The sequence below is a fragment of the Oryzias latipes genome, chromosome 4 (assembly GCF_053564925.1).
Source record: "Oryzias latipes strain Hd-rR chromosome 4, Olatipes_Hd-rR_3.1".
Taxonomy (NCBI): domain Eukaryota; kingdom Metazoa; phylum Chordata; class Actinopteri; order Beloniformes; family Adrianichthyidae; genus Oryzias; species Oryzias latipes.
Genome location: NC_136240.1, coordinates 19,322,966 through 19,344,114, shown reverse-complemented (window position 1 = coordinate 19,344,114; position 21,149 = coordinate 19,322,966). Strand labels below are relative to the sequence as shown.

At 38.5% G+C, this 21,149-nt stretch overlaps 1 protein-coding gene across 8 annotated transcripts in view; it reads left to right on the top strand.

The window, feature by feature from the left end:
* lrp8 (low density lipoprotein receptor-related protein 8, apolipoprotein e receptor) overlaps positions 1-21,149 on the top strand; it is a 170,503-nt gene that overhangs the window by 12,994 nt on the left and 136,360 nt on the right. The window lies entirely within an intron of this gene.

Genomic DNA, 21,149 nt, shown 5'->3' with positions numbered 1-21,149 from the left:
TTCGGCTTCTCCCATCAGGGGTCGCCACAGCGAACAAGTCGCATGGTAAATTTGGCAATGTTTTACGCCGGATGCCCTTCCTGACGCAACCTTCTCAAACCGGGCTTGGAACCGGCACAGAGGTAGAGAAGGGAACAGGGAGCAGCCCGGAGTCGAACCCTGGTTTCACGGACGGAAGGCGCCGCAAACCAGCACGAGCTAAACCGGCTCCAAAAAGAGAGAAGAAGAGGATTAATGTAATGGTATAAAAAAGAGGAAACATTTATTTAACAAACTTGTAGATCTGAAGAGCAACAAGCTATTTTTTTTATTTACATGAAAGAGAGACTACCAGCATGTCAGTGTCGCCTTATGAGGAAAAAACAATCCAATGGAAAATAAAAGAGCAAGTTGTCTTGCAGCTTTGACAGGTGACAGGCTTAAAGTATGCCAGGTCCCCCACCTTTACTGGATAGTGCACTGTGCTCTACAAGTTATCAATACCCTGTGTGCTGAATAGGTGTTGGATGCAGCGGAGCAAAACGGCAGCAAAGTAATTTTAGCTGAGGTCAGTGCTGGCCTGAGGTGTTCGCTCTCGCTCAGGTTTCTGTCTTCATCTTTTTGTCAGCTGAAAGCCTCTTAGGTTGACATTGGGACTTTGCTGTTTGTGAGAGGAAGGACACATGCAGGAGAGACGCAGATGTAGAGATGCGTAAGAGTGGGAGAAAAAGAAGTCATTGCATAGGTCTGATCCGGTTAGTGATGATCACAGCAGGTGAGCATCTGAATTCTTAGAAGTTTCTATCCCACATATTGAGGATTGAAAATAAAGAGAGAAACCATCTTTATTTTTTTTTTTCATGTGTTTTAAGTCAAATACATTTGCAGTGTTGACTGTAGAATATGAGATTAGACATCCAAATGCTATATCCGTCAATCCATCCGTCCATCCGTCCAGCTAGCCTGCCAGCCAGCCAGCCAGCCATCCATCTCACAACTGCCTATTCCTGTTCAGGGTCACACACTCACGATCCCACTTCTTTTTGGGTCTCTTGGAGGAACCTGGAGTGCCCAAAAAAGCCCACACATTCCACTCCACACGACATGCATACCAGTCAATTATCCAAGGAAGCTTCAGAAATGCAGGATTTATGACACTTTTAAATGAGAACTTAAAATATTATATTCAATATTTGATGCCGAAAATATAGACACCTTCATTTGCTAATTGAATTCTCCCTCCCCTGGACTGAATCTCTCCTAGTTTTGCTTGCTTGTTTGCTTTAAGGATAGTTGAACCGAACTTTCATTGTTCCAAAAACAATCAATTGATGGTAACAGATCAAAATCTGTTAAAATGGTAAGGCAGTAAAGTGAATCCTGTTAGACTATAAGAAAATAACGTCTGTAAGGAAGTGGAAATGACTTTAACTCAATGTATTTTGAGCAGTTCACTCTGTGTGTGGCTTAGAAAGCGAAGTCATCTTGTATGTGATGCAGGAATGAAACGGCCCACTAAAATGATTCAAGGTTAAACTGAAAAATGTGAATGTGTGTGAAAGAGTGATTGCTGGAAGTTGAAGCAAACATTGTGCACTGTGAAAAAACTAAAGAGTTGGATGTAATCCAGATTTAGAAATTATTTCATTTCTATAGTTTGAATACTTTTCTTTCTATTCTTTTTTTTTCTAACTTTCCAAAGCGTCTTTGTCACTTTTTTTTGTCAGAAGGAGCTTTTCTGTTTGGGGGGGGGGGTTACCTGGATTTGCTTTCCTGCTTGCACCAAGTCATCATTTGTTCAAAGTCTAACTCTGATGATTTTCCTGCAGGTTTCCTCAGTTTGTTTATGTGTGTGCATTTAGTATATATATTAACTGTGTGGGATTAGTTGTTATGCAGCTTGGTCTTGCTGCCCCTCAATCCTACAGTGTCTGACAGAGTACCGTGGTGTTAATCCTCACCTCAGATTAACTGAATATATTCAGCGGCTTCAGTATTTATTATTTACATTTTCCTGTAATCCTGCTTTTATTAATTTCTTTTTTTTAGCTTCTGTTGCTGTTTCCACTATGACAGATAGCTGTATATGAAATAAAGTATAAAAATGACAATGAATAAAACATGGCTAATAACGGGCTACAGTGGTTTGTGTCACCAACTAGCTTTTTTCCTCTACCTATATGCATTTTGCCTCATCTACCACCAAACCCTCCTCTTAAACTGATTAAAAAACTGTTGAATCTGTTGGGATCATTGCATTTGCCATTTTTGTTGCTTTGTAAAATGAAAATAAAATATGGTTAATCTGAATAAAAGACTTCTGTTTGTATATAATGGTGATTTGTGAAGCAAATGTATATATTTTTTTTCCTAACGTATGTGGACGTCTTTGAAAGCCTCATAAAATAGTCACAAAGTATGAATTAATGAGAGAGATCTTAGCTATATACCCCTGTATTATTATCAATAAGATACCGGCTGGGATCTGTTGAGCAAAAACCCATCATTAATCAACAATTAGTGTGTCCATTATGAGAAAAATGCCACAAGAACATGTTAAAAACACCAAAAACACAATTTCATCAGAGTGAGTCGTTTAGAACGACTTAGTTTCATCACAAACTGTGTATTTTAAAAGTTTTTTTTTTAAAGGAAACCTAAATGTTCTCACTAATTTATTACACAAATATCACTTTTTAAAAAATTAATATGAAATTGCCTCGAACACTGTCTTTGTAAATATTTTAAATTGTCCTTTTTTGTTGTAATCTTGGACTGGAAATATTTTTTTCTCATAAATATTGTGAAACACTAATACGTTTGTCACACAACAATCTGATAAAAAAAAAAAAAAAAATTCTTGTTGTTTATGTGTAACGTGTGAAAGAATACATCCTACCAATAATTTCTATGTAGAAAACAAGCCACCTGTATCATAAATATTTGTGAAAGAAAGCAGCGCACTTGATACCACCACCGATTGAATGTTGCGCCAATACATTATGGCTGTCACGACAAACTACGTGATAATTGTCGTCTTGTAGAAAGAAAATTATGACCTTGTGCAATCTGTCCCAGTTGATGTAGTGCCCAGTATTTGTTGCAATAATTGTGCGTGTGTGCTCTCAGCATAAAAAAAGGAGGAGCCTTCAAGTAGAAGTGACATATTTCTCACTGACAGATAAGCAAAGCCAGCAATGTCATCCAGAGCCAGAGTTCAGAAAAGGCTGCTTCTTTGTCGGTTTTTGCTGTTTTACATTTTTTTTTAATGGAGTTGTTAATGTTGATAAAGCACAACATGCATACTTCGTCTGCACACTTTGCCAAATCCTAAACCCAGAAGTGGGTCTGTTTACCTCAAGAGGATTTCGCTTGTCATTTATTGCAAGATGTTGGAAAGTGAGAAACTCTTTGATGATAAAGCTGCTCCTCACTAATGCTGTTTATCGGGAGGGAGAGAGACTAAAGTGACACAAAATCCCGTACCGACACAAAGGATATATTTTGAAGATATGCACATTACCAATGTAATATTTTTACCTGCAGCATGCTTCATTATCACTGTGCACTGACTGCGTCAAAATGACGGTGCCAGGGGGAGATTAAAGGATGAATGGATGATGATGGGAAGGCAGACTACTTTTTTCCCCCCTTCTGTTGATCTGAGGTGGGAAAAACATCCCTTTTCTGATTATTCTAATTATTCTGAAATTCATATAAAAGCTTCCTCCTCTCCAAAGTGCGATGAAGGGGTTAGAAGTTTGTTTGAAGTGAAATAGAAAAATAAAAAAGAGTAGTTTTGGATTCTTCAGCAGCATCAAGCGTTTGTCCAAATGCATCAAGAGGCAAACACTCAAGTGATTTTTGTTGTTGTTTTGCAAAGGTTTCCACTTGGGTTTAAATTTAACTGAGGCAAACCTAGCGAGGAAATGGAGCCTTAAGTGAAACATGAATATTTTAGACCAGATTACTTTTCTGGTATTCTCTCCTGGCAAGTGTTTAACCAGTGACCATTCTCTCCGTCTCTGTCCACCCCCACACCCTATTATGCATGATTGGAAGCAGTGCTTGAATGTTTGCAAGCAGGGTGACACCTTCTCAATAGACCTTAAGAGGCCCCCTCTCTCCCTTAATCTTGAACCCAAAGTCAGATACTTCAAAAAGGGGAGGCGGGGGTTCGGATTTAGTTTTTCGGAAGCAACAATAAAGGAAACTGACCCTGCATTTGTTGAACAAGGTGAGAATATTTGATTAAAAAAACTTCAATTGCTTCTAAATTATGCCTGCTTTCATGTGTTTTGAAACGAAAAATTAGATTTTGTTTGGGTTGCATGATTGTTGGAGGGTATGATTTCCAGAAGGAGTGATCCTTAGGCTACGTTCACACTGCAGGGCTTAATGCTCATTTCAGATTTTTTGAAAAAATTCGATTTTTTTTTTTTTTTTGCCTGCCCGTTCACATTTCCAATTAAATGCGAACTTTTGTGATCTCCTGTGTGACCGTGAAATGACCCAGAAGTGACCCGCAAGCACAGAAGAGTACTCAACGGTGAACGACGCCACTCGTTGTTTGTGGAAGTAGTTAACGTTAACAATGGATGTCAGCAACATTGTTGTCAACAGCAGAGCTCTTTTTGCATTATTACATTTATTTTCACAAAGGAGCCAGCACAATTACACTCTTCTCATTTTAAGAAGACATTGGAGCCAGGTTGTCTGTACCCACTGTTGTGGAATGGGGATGTGTATGTGTTTGGGCCGTGCGCGCGCGTGGGTGTGTAAGAGAAAGGAGAGGGCGCATAGAGCGCTGGAGGGAGTGAGAGGGGGCAGCGGAAGTGTGTTAGGTGCGCGCATTCATGTTGTGTGTTACGGAGGAAGGAGAACAATAATAAGGCTTCTCCCAGAATAACTGCTAATGACTCTTTATTGACCCGCCCTGGAGAATCTGAGGGTCCGAACAGGGAAGTAAGCCCCGAATGAGCATCCACCTCCGGCCCTGGAGAAGGTCTCCCCCGCGCTTCTGACCACGGTCAGAAAGGAAAAAAAGTCATTGGAGTAAAAGGTTCAACACCACGCTCGGCCATTTCGCTGGAAATTTTTTCAAAAACCGCCCGGTTCCCATAAAAGCCCTCGAGTTTGGCCTAAATATAGCTGTCACCCCAAATATTAATCAAATCGGTGACCTTGCTTCCCTTCCGCTGACTGGTCTCAGCAGCATCGTCCGCCATGGTTGATGTTTATGTTCTCGTTCCCGCCTACTTCAATGCAGAATTATGACGTTTGTAGCGCATCAATTACGTACGGGTCGGATGCATGTGGCCTGGCTGTTTAGATGGAGGTCGCATTTCAAAAGATTGGATACGTATCGGACTCAGGACCACATACCCCAGTGGCCTGGGTCACGTTTGAAAAGATCTCATCTGTGTCGTTCCGACTGTCATGAAAAGACCAGATACAGGTCGCATAGGGGCAAAAAAATCGGAATCAGCCTGCAGTGTGAACATAGCCTTAGACAAGACCTGATAACCCCTCACTCTACCTACATCCTTTCTTTGAAACCCATCCTATAGGACTAACAAACAATAGCACATTCAATAACGAGTGGCTCCTATCCTTGCTCCATAGGCCTGAACCTCCTTAGCCACATCATCACTGAAAGAGATATCGTCCATTGCCTGTCATCATGTGTACATAGGTGACATTAAGTTTATAAGAAAACAAGACATAAACTCCAATCTACACTACTAGGATCTACAACAATGATACCAGATTGACATTCAAACTGGACAAGTGTTCCTGGATGGTAACAAAGACAGGAATGATGATCAGAACAGATGTTGAAGGGAGCTACAAGTATCTGCAGTTCTTCAAAAGAAAAACTAATTTGTCAAATCCAATCACAGATTAAGGCAAGTTCTGAAAAAGTCAGCTAAATGGCAAAGACAAAGTCAAGCCAATCCACACACTGCCAGTCATCTGACACCCTGCTGACATAATAAAATGGCCAAAAGATGAGATAAAGGCAAGTGACACTAAGACAAAGACTAACCTTAGACTGTACACTAAACAGAGGTAGGGAGGTTGAGTAAGCACCAGAGCTACTACTCAAGATAAAATAAATATTGAGGATATATGAGGATGATAAATTGTCTACATGGGTGGTGAATACCTTGGGCAGAATAAATTCCAGAAGAAACCAATATAGGCAAAACTGTACAAAATTACTAAATCAGAAGCAGTAGCTAATATTGGAAAATCCACCAGTAGAAATCCTACCAGTGGCTGGAAAAAACTGCAGACAGCTCAAAGGCTATAATCAACCCAGCAAAGGAGCTCCAAGTAAAATACCAAGATCTACTATACCAGACAGGACTTCAGGTGCAGGCTAATCAGACACCCCTTAGGCAATCTGGCATGTAACAACAGGGTTGTAAGATGTAAGATATTTAATATTACAACCAAGTGGTTGGAATAGTTTACAGAAAACATCTTTACACCTTAGGCTTGAAGTCCCAAGTTCAAGATGGGAAAAACCACTGAAGGTAGCTGAGAAGCTAAGAACCTTGTGGAATGTCCAGATACAGGCAAACAAAATGCTAATGGATAAGAGAAGTCATAGCAGTGATGGTCAAGGTAGAAAGAAGAAAGATGTAATGATGGGTGTAACAATCCCAAGTGATGACAACACCAGGGAGAAGGAAAATGAGAAGAAAAGCCAAGAAAAAATGTGAAATTTAAAGGCGACAGTAGGATTTGGAACACTCAAATTGGGAGCTTGGTCTTTGTGCATAAAAGTGCAGTCCGAGACACACCTAAGATCTTGTGCAGGACCCTCAAGTTCCTAGGTCTCTGGTAGAAAACCCAGAACTTGAAGGGATCTGTACTACTTTTATAGATTATTAGCTCATACATTTTTCCTTTGTTTTACAATGTTGTTTCATTCAAGCAGTGTACCTGGAAGATATTTTTAGCAATAAGAGAAAACAAACTGCAAGTAAGTCCAAGTAAATATCTAAAAATAAATAAAAGCAAAGGTTTTCTGCATGGCTCTGACTCCTGCTGTTGTGCACTTGGTACTATTTTCTTTGGCTAAAAAGTATGGGCATGATTTTTGACTAGTGCTTGGGCTGAACTGTCATGTCAACTTCTCCATGCTCCGTTATTGTCTGTCTTACTTGTTGGTTCCAGTAATTTTTATCTATTTTCAAGGTGTTTGAAGTGGTCGTTTAATTATAATTATGCAGTTTTTAGGCAAAATAAAACGTGTATTTTTCTACGACATAGTTTCTGCTGAGCCGCAGGAGTTCATCAGAAATTCACCTCCGAGTTGTGGCCCTGCACTAATATCCCATCATCCCTTTGTTTGCCCTTTCTATTACCAGCTTACAGCCCCTTACGACCCCCGAGTTGACATTAGTGGTGTAACAAAAATTGCGAGCAATATCAGAGCTATTCAGCTGTACAGTTTTGTGCCAGATGTCAGCTCAGACGAGGAAAATTAAGACACACATGGATCTATTTGGCTGAAGGTGGATGTATCAGAATGAAGTGGGGCATGGAGCTTGCAGCTTGTCAACTGTATTATGTATGCAACAACTACAAACCTTTTCAAAGAGCATTTTTTCATCTGTTACTGATTCTCCGTGATTTGAATGAACACTACATATAAACACAGTTTTAATATTAATCATCATAATACATGCCCTCCATCATGGCCACAAGAAGATGCAACAAAAACACCGAAACCCCAATTTTGATTGGAGTGACTCTTTACTTTAAAAAAGACTTCGCGTGAGAACAGTGCATGATAACGTTTGTAAATTTTATTTTAATCTATTAATCATTAAAATTTAAACTATTGATGGCAAACTGTCAAAATACTATTCTGAATTCCTTTTTTCAATGCAATTTTAATGACACTCATGTAGACCAGCTTCTATACAACATACCTAAATGCCCATGCAGCACTTTAAAGCCTTACTCAGTTCAACAGAAGGTGGTGAATTAGCCCCATAGAACCGTTACTTTGAATCTTTTATCTTTCTGGAATTATCACCACCACTTTTGGCTCCAACCAGGCATCCTTTGCTTCAGACTTGATTCTGTTGCTAGCTTTCATTAATGATCATAAAGGCTTAATTAAACCCTGACATTATCTGGATGGAGTTCTTGGCATTTGTTCTTGTAAATGGCTCTTTGAAGGTGCACATCGTTGAACTTGCATGCTGGGGACAGATTTGGTCGCATTGTAAAACATTTGTCTACAAATCCTGCTTAAGTGGATGTCCATAAACAGGTTTGAAATGCATGTTTCGCACTTCAGACTTGCTTTTCATGAATTTTGTCGTGGCAAAATAGCATCTTATTTTACTACATGTTTTTTTTAATTATTATTTGGAGCTTTGTGATTAAAGTGGAAAAACAACTCTGCAGGTGTTTGGATGTCAAAGTAAAGGCACAATACTTAGTCAATACATCTTTTATTTCTTTTATTTCTCCCAGTGATGGGCTGATAGAAAGAGGGGCCACACTTCCTTTATCTATGCAAATTGTTTTGCCTAAACTTGAAAGGTGAGGTATTTGCAGGGGAGTTTCCGCTATACAAAGGTATATTTGGTAAGTTAAAAAAAAAGTGTTTATTCTAATAGTTGTGTATGTGTGAGTTTTACTTAGATTATTAAGATTCTAAGATCACCTTGAAGCAGTGATCCATCTGTAATCAAGCACTCACATCTGTTACATTTTTTCCGGTGGGAAGACTCATGTCCTCATTGAAAATTAAAAGAAAAAAAAGTTTGAGATAGGAGTTATAAAACTCACAACATTTCAGTTTGTGTTTATTTTGAGTAAACCTTCATTTAATACGTCCATGACAAGATGATAATGTTAAAGTCAGCAAGCCTGGCTAACTGATTTTACTAAATCACAGATTTATGTCACACTTATTTGGCCACATGGACATTAGAAGTGTGCATGTGTGTGTGTGTGTGTGTGTGTGTGTGTGTGTGTGTGAGATCCAATGGGGGCCAACAGCAATTTTTAAAGTCAGTTTTTTAATGAGATCAATGCTTTCCTCCCCTATTCCCTGATGGTACAAGCGGTTGTGTATGTAGGAATGTGTGTTTTAGTGAGTGTGTGTCTGTGTGTGTGAAGGGATTGGCTCCAGGGACCCTAGACAGATAAATCTTTAATCACGTGCTTGCACTCATGTTTCTTTTAATTGCCCCCTAAATCAACAGATGGATGATGGCATCTTGGTTTAAAGGGTATTGTTTTGAATCATTATTTATTTTAGTTGAGATTTTTTTTTTTATGAAAAGTTCATCGTACATGAGAAGAATCCCTTTTGCTGACTTTCTACAGTATCATTTTTGTTTTTATCCCATATTTGAGTCTTTGTAGTGTTTTTTAGTGTATTAATTTGTAAGAAAAGACCCATTGATCAGATGTGGACTCTATATTAAAGTGGCTTAATTTGCATATCCCAACACAATTGTGTGTGTTCTGTTTTTTCGTTTTGCAGTGAAGGGAAACTGACCTCTATGCTTTCGTATGGATGCACATATGTGAGATGAATGATAAAATTGACCGCTAAATCAACAAAGAGACAATGCATCTTTGTTTACAACAGTCTTGCTTGTGTATATGTTTTTATGAGGGTTCCAAGAAAAAAATATAATTATACGAGCTTTCCTGCAGGTCACTTTACGTGACCTATAGGAATTCTTTGAGGCCTGTATTCGCTTTTGCTGCTTCTGTTTTCCTCATTTTAAATCCATCATTGTCTCATCCCTCATCCCTGGTGTATACTTTTAATCAACAGCTAGAAGTGTACTGGAGGGGCAAAGCTGTTCATGTGTGGAGGCTTTGTGATTGCATTGTTACTTTTGGGGTATACGGGAGGACACTGAAGAATACAGATGTTACTGAAGTTTTAAATAAACCTTTGCTGGGGAGGACGGTGACACTTTTTAAATGCGTTTGGGTTTATACTGTTTGGGATTAGTCTGAAAACTGCTAAGTAGTAGAGGTTGAACAGTTGCTGTGGTGTTCTGAGCATAAAACTTCCCCCAACTTTAGGACAAACTTCTTTCTGGAAATATTTCTGGACAAAAGGTACACAGTTCCTCGATTATTGTGTTTTGTTCCCTGCAGTACGTTTAACAATTTCTGCCATTTATGGTAGACAATAGGCAGTGATGGATAAGACAAAACTATGTTCACACCACCCTAGGCATTCAAGTGACCACTTTCATTGAAAAGTCTATGTAAGTCTATGTAAATGTGTTCCAGGCATTCGCTTTCATGCAAATTTTTATGACGATAAACTCACATCCATTGAATGCGCGTTGAAAGTTAAACCAGGTCGAACTTTGACCAATCAGGGACTCAGGTTTGATAGTGACGTATGGCGTCCCTCTTAATTCATGGAAGTGCCAAATGTGGTCATGGAGGAGAAAATAATAATTGTGCTCGGCCAGAAATATGACATCAAGTCTTTCATTTATCAGAATAGAGGTGTAAAAGAAAAGCAAGATTTACGAGATTTGCACCACTTCAACATTTCGCACCAACAGAAGGTGGTGGACATGCGCCACTATCAGGTAGCGACAGTTCAGTGTAAAAAAAACAAAAGCTAAACACGCGTTCAAGACACGCGTCACATACCCTGTGTGAATGTAGCATGATCATTTAAAAGGAACATGACTAAAAGCCATTCTTCTTTTTAGAAATAAAAACATCCAGGCATCTTCATCTTATTCTGTTTGGGTTTGAAAAAGCATGTGTTTGAAGGAGGGAGAGTGAAAGAGGGTGCAATGGGCAGCTGTGGTGTGGTGGTAGGAGAGGCCTTTTTTTCTACTGGTAGCCTGCATCCCATGATGGAGTCACTATATAGATCAAGTTGGTTAATGCGTCTTGCTCCCACCTATGCTTCTCTGGTGTCTCAATGATGAAGAGGGTCCAGTGCATACCCTGTGATCATTAGCTTTGAGGAATAGTAATGCTAGTGAATCTGGAGCAAGGCTCTAACCTTCCATGTTCGCCATGCAAAAGCTCAGGAGTCTACACTAATTGATTTAATGTAACCTCTGAAGAAGGACACAGAAACTACAACCTTCTGTTTAGGGAGCCATTTTTGGATTTGGAAAAAAGCGTTTGTGTTTAGGAGTTGTGTCACAAAGATTCAACAGCTTCATCCTGGTTTTTTGTTTTTGTCTTTTTTTTCAAAGGCTATCTTCATTTCTTATTCCAAGAAAAATGATTGTGTGTGAGTTGTTATTATAAGTGTTATTGTTATTTGTAATGTTGTGGTCTTTAAAGAGAATGCAAAGCACATAAAGACCAAAGTATGTGCATGCAAGATCATCAAGAATCACTTTATTGTTCTTCTTTAGACTATAAAAACATAAACAATTCCTAAACTACATAAACAAAAACTAAGATATGTTTTTCATATATTAGCATTTGTTTTTTAACAAAAGGTTTTGAATCCTTGTACAAATGATGATCCAAGAAAGGTTATTTTTTTAAGTTCTTACTCATTTAAAGTGGAAACAGATATACTCCGTGCCTTTATTTAAGCATCTACTGGTAGGGTGACATTTTTATAGTTAACGGAGACCCATCCCAACAGAATTTGTTTAGGTTTTCCTGTACTTCCCCACAAACGGATCGCAAAAGAAGTGTCAGTGTGGATGTTGAAGATAAAACCAGATTGGAGTTGTAAGTCCCTGGTAAATTGCTTTCATGCCATTGTCTGGATTTGATATGAGAATCTGTGTTACACAGTCACGCATAGATTTGAGAACACCCAGAAGAAGTGGTGCTGAAGTGGGAAGTGGCCCAGTGTGTGCATGTGTGATGCTGTGCTCTGTGTGAGCGCACCTGCTGCTCTGGAAAACGGATGGTGGATCCAAAAGGCGGATGAACTCCCCTTTTCTGCAGACTGACTCAGTAGTTGTTGTTGTGTGTATGTGTGTGTGTTTGTTTGTGGGTCCATATAGGCTTTGCAAAGGGAGAGGGAGCCCAGGCAAGCCACAGATCAATTTCCTTTTTATTGTGGCAGAGAGGAGACTTGAGATGCATGGCCTCCTGTGACCCAGATTCATTTTTTCTCTCTCATCCTGCTCCTTCTCATTGGCAAAGTTGCATAACATTAGAAAGAGGGAGAGTGTGGAGGATGAGTGGAAAAAGGTGAAAAAAAGACGCAGGGTTGAGTGTGAGTCTTAGTTGATAATGGAGATTAAAATGAAGAGAATGGCTGACAGGGGTTGTTGTAAGACAATGCATTAATTATGCCTGGGAGCTGATGATAGTGTCACCTGTGATAACCTGCCTGAAGAGGGATTCAAGAAAAAAGGCAGTGACAAAATACAGATATGAGTAGAAGTAGTCTGAGTCCACATTAAAGATCTGTAAAGCTACAGCTACACACCGGGGATGTGATGGATGTTCAAGAACTAGCACATACTCACAGTTGGAAGAGGCCTGGGCTTTTTCTTTTACAGCTCTATTCCGATAAAAGAAAGACTTGGTGTCAAATAATTCTGTCCGGGTACAAACCGCACTTATTTATTTCTCCTTCATGAACAGTTGGTACTTCAGTGTTTTAAAAATGACACTGTCCCTTATTGGTCTAGGTTAATCTGTTCTAACCTCTGGTGCGGGTTCAGGTGTCATGCGTTTTTTACATATGGAGCCCAAAAAAGAACTTAAAAACGTGCATAGCAACCCGTGAACGCAAGAGTTTTGAACAAAGAAGGCCAGAACATGCATGGACGTGCATTCTAAAGCCCGGTGTGAATGCATAGAGCCAGTACAAATACTCATTTATTTTCTAAATGTTGTTAAATCCCCTAAAAGGAGTTTATGGACATGAAAGCTTTTTATTTTTATTTTCATTTATTTATTCGTTTTTGAATTAAACATTGAATTTCAAAAAATAGACGAATATATGTTGATTTCAACTAGGGCTGCACGATATGAGGAAAACTCGCTATATGATATCAATGTTCAATATTGCGATGACGATATAACTTGAGATATATTAACAAATAACAAAACAACCAAAAAGATCAATTCCATTATAATGCAACAGTTTCATTTAAATATGAGTCAACATAACTTAGATTACACTCCAAATGACTAGTCTAACATAAAAGGGCTCCATTTGATTGTTCAAATTCATTAAGGGATTTATTTGATTTGTTAAATATTTGGTGTAAGATTGTTTTAACACATTTAAGGTAACCATTAATAGCAGTTTTCGCCATCTTTCGCGATACGCATATTGTACAGCTTGATATTGCGATAGCGATAAATTTGCGATTTATTGTGCAGGCTTAACTTCAACTCTTAAACCTTTTATAGCTTTTAGGTTTTTATTTACATTGTTTAATTTTTTCAACAAAGGTTTGGCATATAGTCTTCCATGAATGTCCTTAATGATCCAACAAGACTGTGACTGTAGGCTTGATGAGGCTTGAACCTTTAACCTACTGGTCATGAGCCGTGGGGGAGGGTGGGATATACCATTTCCAGATTCTAAATTATTTAAGTGGATTTCGAATTGGGCTACTATATATAACATTCTACTTTGTACTTTTCCCCCCATTTTTTAACCTTTCATCTGAGGTGCAAACCTAAGCAAGTTGCAAAATCCAACGTCAATCATCTTTCATAGGCAAAGCAACCTAAAAAAAACAAAAAGAAAAAAGCTTAATTGCATTTTTTTAAGACCTTGTGAATGAAAAAAACAAAACATTTCAACGCATCTGAATGTTATCTTTTACAAGCTGACTGTAATGTGCATGGAAAAAAGAAAAATCAATATATTTGAACTTTTTTATTATCTACTTTAAGCTATGCGTGGACTAAAAAAAATAGGGTTAACAACAAACCTTTCTATTGATCCAACCACCCACACCATGCAGTTCAACTTCAAGCTATTCACGACATAATTTAAATAACACTTCCCAAAAAATCAGACAAAAACAAGGGGTCTAGAACAAATTTTTCACAAAAGACAGCACAGACGAGGCCGTCCACCTGTCCTGTCCTCCTCAGTCTGTGGTTCCCATCTGTTTCTCATGCCTTTCTTCACAATTTACAATTCAATTTATGATCTACATTCATTGTAATCCCGCATCTCTGGATGCTGCATTTTAGACCATGTTCACAGAAGCAATCTAAATTCAATTTAAACCTAATTGGGAGCCCAGGTTTTTTGGTCTGACGCTTTGTCTTGTCTTAATTTTGTTTATTCTTCAAACCCACAGAAAGATCCTGTCTGTGTACAGACCTCAAATCTCTTCCAAAAAGAATTCCTTCTGAATCTCTCTTTCCCAACAGTCTTTGGGTGTGTGTGTGTGTGTGTGTGTGTGTGTGTGAAGGTTATTGTGTCCAATAGGGACTTTTGGTCACCCTCATGTGAACTGCTACCATGGAAGCCCATCTGTCACATGGAGAGGAGGTGCCATTGAAACGCACACAGTTCCATGCGCATACACACTTTGTCATGCTGAGGTAGGGGAAATGGCTGATTATGCCCGGCATGAGTGTGAATCCATATGCAGTGAAGCAATGCCTGGGCATAATGTGCTGCTGAGACTCCTACTTTGTTGGAATTGAGAGAATGTAACAGAGATACTGCCATCAGATGCCTTTAAACTGTATATTGTTTAGTGGATACAGGAATGCATGCCATCATTTTCTTTAAAGGAAAATATTAACAGTTAGTATTTAGATATGCTCAGAGTAATCCAGATCCTTCTTTGGAAATTACCAATGTACGACTCACTGGTTGATGATCCAGAACTGCACTGATCTACAAACACATTTGAAGAGTGGCAAAAACCAAGTCTGTGAGGAGACGAGCAAATTAGTACGAAGTTCCAAACGAGCAGACGTGCTGATAATCAGGAGCTTTTAAATTGCCAACAACACAAGCACAGCTTGTTTCCTGTGAAAACACACATCGGGAAAACATGAACTTAATTAGGCACTCAAGTTTATTTCAAATACCTAATATTTTTGAAGTTTGAAAAAAAACAACAGTTTTTTTGGGTCTACTTTGTGAAGTGTCAATGTTGGGGTAAATTCAAAATCTTATTTGTCTTATGGACAAACATATGGAGCAGAAGGCAGAGCAAGCTTTGTGTGGAACTATCGGGAAGGTTTTCTCAGTACTTCACTTGTATCTCCCTATTTATAGTACAACAAAAATCTGTGAATTACAAATTAAAATTTTATTTTTGCCCAGTTGAACAGTATAGAGAACATTACATATAATACCTCGATAGAATATCTCAATGGACCACTCAAAACACGACTTCTAGATTTTTTCAGAAAACAAATGAGCCTCAGGCAAAACATACACCTCAGCTTTTTTATACTTTTCAGTATCAAATCTAATCTAGCCCAGAATACCTGTTGTAAAACAAAAGCAAATGGAGTACATATTCTATTGTGGAAGATGTTAGGTTGACATTCTTTTACATCAATATTATCTTCGCAATCTTCTCTTAAACAACATTAAATGACTTTTGGATAGGAAGTACCAAAAGCCAAGCAGAAAAAAAAAAGAGCTGCTGGATGACCTCTAGTCTTATTGTTTTCCGGTAGTCTCATAATAAACTGTACCGTACCACTCACTGGAAAGGAGGCTTTAGTGTATCGTCTAACCCTCGTGTCAGAAAGACCTTCTCCAAAGCCCACTTCCTGCTCTTTTTTTACTCATGCATACATTAAATTCATATAGCAATTACTCCCAAGATTCTTCTATCTGCAACTAACTTTTTCCTTCATCCAGTTGGGACTTCTTGTCAGAGTGCCCTTCCTTATCTCACTTCTGTTATCTCTTCCTGGTCTTACTATGTCTTCCCATCTCCCACTGTCCTGCTCCTTCGTCTGATTTGGTTTTCATTAAGTCTTAATCTAAGTTAGGGCTCCAGTGTGTCACACATTGCTCATTGTGTAGTATTGATGTGTTGCTCGTCTCCTTCCCTGCTGGGCCCTATCAACCCAGACAAGCCACAAGACCCCTAATGAAGGCTGCCCTTCTTTCCATGCTAATTCAACTCCATTCTACTGGAATTTCACTTGCTGCCTGCCTGCCTGCCAGCTAAATGAGGCAATCAGAGTTTAGAGGAAAAAGTTTCAGGTTATTTGTGGTTTCACTTGCTAATAAGACTTTAGGTAAAAAAATGCATTTCATGCTTATCTGATGTAAATGGTTTCTGCAATTGCAAAAGGGGCAGTAAACTATGAATAATTAATTGTCTTCAGAGGCTCTTTAGATCATTATTGTTGTTTGGTTATTGTCATAGCTGGTCATTTGGGCACAAGAAATGTCAAATATATACAATTTGCGTAGTCTTTTGCTTTGCTCACACACTTGGATCTACCCTTGTTTCATTTATTCATTCATCTTCTACCGTTTATTCCCTTTCGGGGTCCCGGGGCTGCCGGAGCCTCTCCCGGCCACTTGTGGGCGAAGGCAGGGGACACCCTGGACAGGTCGCCATTTGTCGCATGATCTACACTTGTGAAATACTTATTTGTTTAGTTGATTAGAAAAGGAAGCATTCCTTTGTCTTTTTGTTTTCACGGACTTGTTATTCATGGCAAAATTACAAAATGTTTTTATCTTTCTTCATTTTGCATGTCTTCTCCTTTTTCAATTATCTAATAAAAATTTACAGTTTCTACCATATATACCATACAGTGTAATGTTGAATAAATGCACTATGGATTTTATGTCAAAATCTCCTAAATATTAAAGACCCACTGTAATGAAAATTGTGTTTTTGATATTTCAAACATCTTCTTGTGGCATTTTTCTCATTTGAAGGACATATATGAATATGAATTGAGATTAAAATTGCATTTCTGAGTATTTTTATATCCAAATCATTGTGAATCAGGAGCAGAAGAAAAGAATGCAGTTTGAAAAGGCTTGTAGCTGTAATGAAGGAGCTACAATCAGCAGGCCGTAAGCTCTCTACTCCGCTCCATTCCGCTTTATCCATGGATAATGGGGGGGAAAAAGGGTGGATTTTCTCCACACTAATAGTCCCGCCCACAACTTAGAGGGCGAATTTCTTATGAACTACTAACACTGCGGAAACTATGCCTAGAAAATGGACCCATAAATTTAGAGATTTTATAGTTTATTTCTTTGTTAAAACAAAGATATCATGTACCTAATTAATATTTGATGAAAAATCCTTTTTTTGTGGATATTGTAGAGTACAAAAGGGTTTTATTTATTACATTTTTCTTTCTTTTATTTATTTATTTATTTTTGATTAAATCTTGACTTTGTGATGATGGGAAGTCTTTCATTCAAGCAATCAGTCATGTTTGAGATCTGATGCAGGTGTAGCCGAATCCAGATGTGCATGGTTGTGGAACTTGTGGAAGAAAAGAGATGTAGTTATCAATAAATATATGAAAAAAATCCATGGAGTTTGCATTTTCTGCTCTCCCAAAAAGAAAAAAAACAAAGCTGCCGACCTCCTTTGTGGTTAAGTGTTGTCAAAGATCACTGTAATGTTTGTTGTTGATGGTGCTTTGTAACCCAAATGTTTAAAAAATCATAGAACATGTCTCTTTTTCACACAAACTCCAGACTTGATGGTAATTAATTAATTCATTTACTTAGAATCACATGTTCTTTGGCCAAATGTAGTGCAGCAACCGAACGGTTGCTGTTGAGAATATTGATTGAAAAGTCGTGAGCGCTTGTTTAGGCTTCTTCTTCTTCCCCATGGGCTAGCTGTTCCTGGAGGAAAATAACATGCTGTTCAGTCACTTGCTGTGAAAATGTCATTACGGCAGCTGTCTCAGGCCCCTTGCCACCGTACTCTCTCAGCTGACTGCTGACACTCCCAGAAACACTCACATGAAGAGACACAGAGCAGCATCTCGGTAGGGCTTCCAATAAGATGTTAGACTGATGTTGCTATGATCTGGAATAAGCGGATGCCTCCCCATGAATAATATGTGATCAAATAAGCTTGGTTTTTCGTTTCAGTCGGGGAATTCGGCATCTGCTTCTTGGAGATACAGAAACATGTTTCACGCAAACTACCACATTTTATTATGACTAATGGATTGGACTAATCTCGCAATGATGTACGTGCAGTGTGCATATGTTGTGGGAGGGGTAGATGGGGTGGAGCCCAGTGAGAGGTTGTTTGTAAGCATTTTTACTCCCCGGGGAAGGCCCATGTAAGAATCTGCATGCATGCATGTTTAATGAATTTGCATCAATTAAAATGTGAGATAAATATCTGAAGGTAATCTGCTGAAGACAGGCGACACGCAGCTCAAAGCAGAAAATAAAAGCGTTAGAGCTTTAATGTATCCTTTTTGAATTGCGCAGGTAGCATAAAAATGACACGTAAGAGTAACTGATAAAGTATTGCAAACACACATGATAGATTATGGCGTAATGGACCCTAAACCAGTCTTAGATGAGTAATGCTGGTTATAACATGCAGTAAAAATCCTCTTGTTTGTCTGGATCTTACAGTTTGGTTTTTGCTCTGTACTGAAGGCCAAAATTCCTCAGGCGGTCAGAGGATGGAAGCATCTTAAATCCTCAGAAGCCTGGAGTCAGAGGAGGGAGCATAGGTTTAGGATGATAGCTTTTCTTGGCCACTGTCACTGTACGTGCATTTATATGTATGTGAATGTACAGAAAAGTCCTGGAGATGTGACGAGCTTGGGTTTTTTCATCTTCTCTTGGGTAGTTTTCGTCATGCCTCTCGACTGGGCTCTGATTCTTCTCTCAGTGCTTTAATGATAAATATAAAATGTTGTGTCTTTTTGTGGAAACAATATTTACAACCACACCAACACCATGGCTGTTTTGTTTATCTTTTTTTTTTTTTTACAAAATGCATTGAGTTTATACTTTATTCATTCATTCTTTTGATCAGTTGGTACAGTCTGTGGTTGCAGAACAAGGACTGCATTTGTCTGTATTTAGTTTATCTGTGCAGACTAAATATTAAAAAATACTTAGGACTAAATGATGCAAAAAGATCCTTAAAAAAGTGCAGGTGAAATTTGGAGTATCAAATAGATGAATCCAGTTAAGAAAGACCTGCTTAAAACAGAACCAGATGCTTTATTATAGTTGTTTTAATGTCTTATTTCTTTTAAATAACTTTATTATTCCTGTTTTTTTTTCTGTGCACGAGGAAAAAGTAAGAAGGTAATAAGTCATTTCATCCATAAAACGATGCCTTAATAAATCTGAGAGATTATTTGCTGATTCCAAGATTAGTAAAACTTTATACTGGAAATTTGCATTTTAATCCAACAAAAATAGTATTTTATGAAACTTTATTGTTTTGCAATGAAAACAAACATTTCTTAATGAACAGATGCAGATTTGTGAGAAATGTGTCAGCAAAACACCAAGGTGATAAAATGTGTCAGGACTCGAAAGTGGATTTCTGTGTCCCTTTAAAAAAAAATCTACTGCATCAAAATTAACCGATTTATAGCAATAAGCCATAATGATAATGATAGCAGAGTGTTGAAAAACATTGACTACAAAATCTAATACTTTTCAATTGCACCATATTTTGTAGCTAATGCAGGTTTGAATGCAGGTCAGAGTGATGGAGGAGTCACTTGGTTTTCTTGACCCATTTCTGCAAGCTGCGGTCTGACATAATGACTTATCAAAAATCATGCAAAGGGTGGAGGAGATGAGAGAGTGATGAGGTGTGAATGATTTCTGTCTAATGGCAACGTTGTTTGTTTGCCATCCTGCTTCCCGCCCACATTCTTCATGCTATGTGCCTGCAGACTTTGGGTGGAGTGATGGGGGAGTGGGGGGGGGGGGGGGGGGGGCTTTATTCCCCCCTTTAAAGCTGTAGCTGATGCTGCCTACTGAGATCCAGTGAGGAAGCTCACCCCTGCCTCATCTCTTGATGTGATTCGGTTTTTCCTTTCTGCCCTACAGGCTTCTTGAGGCGGGGGGATTCTGCTCATTTCCCTCATATACAACCTTATTGCTGTTCTCCCTCTAATTTTCTTGACCCCATTGTCACAAATGTATTAGCTTTTTCTCATTTAGAAATCTGAAAATTAAAAGCAAACATTGAAAATTGTTAAATGGCATTTTATTTAATAATCAACTGATCCATGCAGACCATCAATTAAACAAACAGACGAAGCATTCTGTGCTAAAAGGCACTCTTCTGCTTTATAGGACAAAAATGCATTCATTTGTAGGCCATACATTTGTCTTCTTTTCCCCCTGTGGATTGCTGCCATGTTGCCTTAAGTGCTCCTTTGTTCATCAGGAATTACATCTGAAAGGCATCAATTGAATTATTAGTGTCCTTTCTTCATGGAAAGTGTAAAGCATGCCACTAATTTAAAAGGTCCCGGGGTAATTCTGCTGTTTTTACCCTAAATTAAAGTATTGGGCTTTACAATTTATGTAATCTGATTTAAATGCTCCCAAGCACATGGCAGACTCGAAAAAACTGCATCTTGGGAAAACATATTAATTCAAGATCTTTACAACAGTTTCTTTTGAAACCCATCTCTCTACAGTGTTTAGTATTATTTTAGATAGAAAATTGGATTTCCAGACTTTGAGTGTTGCTTCCAATGTGTGATAAATCTGCAGTTTTGTGCTTTATTTTTTAAAGTCCTAATCCGATCATCTTTTGATCTACTGTTAAAGTATTCCCAGTGGTCTTTTAATTATGATTATGCAGTTTTGAGCCTAAATAAAAAAAAAACCTGTGTTGTTTTCGAGGACATAGTTTCTGCAGAGCGGCAGGAGTTCATCAGAGATTCACCTGTGAGTTGTGGGTGAAACTGTTAGCGCAAAGTGGGCCTCCCTTCATTTCCCAACATCCCTCTTGTTTACACTCTCTCACGCCAGCTTTTTTTTTCTTTTCCTTCTAACTTGTTCTGTCCAACAACTGAGCAAACAGATGAGAGCCGAAGGCCTTTTGTGTTGATCTCTCACGCTAGCTTACAACCCCAACTTAACATTACCGGTGCAACAAAATGGAGAGCAATAAATTGCGGCAGAGTGACTTTATAAAACCAGGTTAAACATTCATTACCAATTCAGGTTTATGTGCAACTCAAACTGCTCAGTGCACTGTGGAATTATAGAAGGGATATTA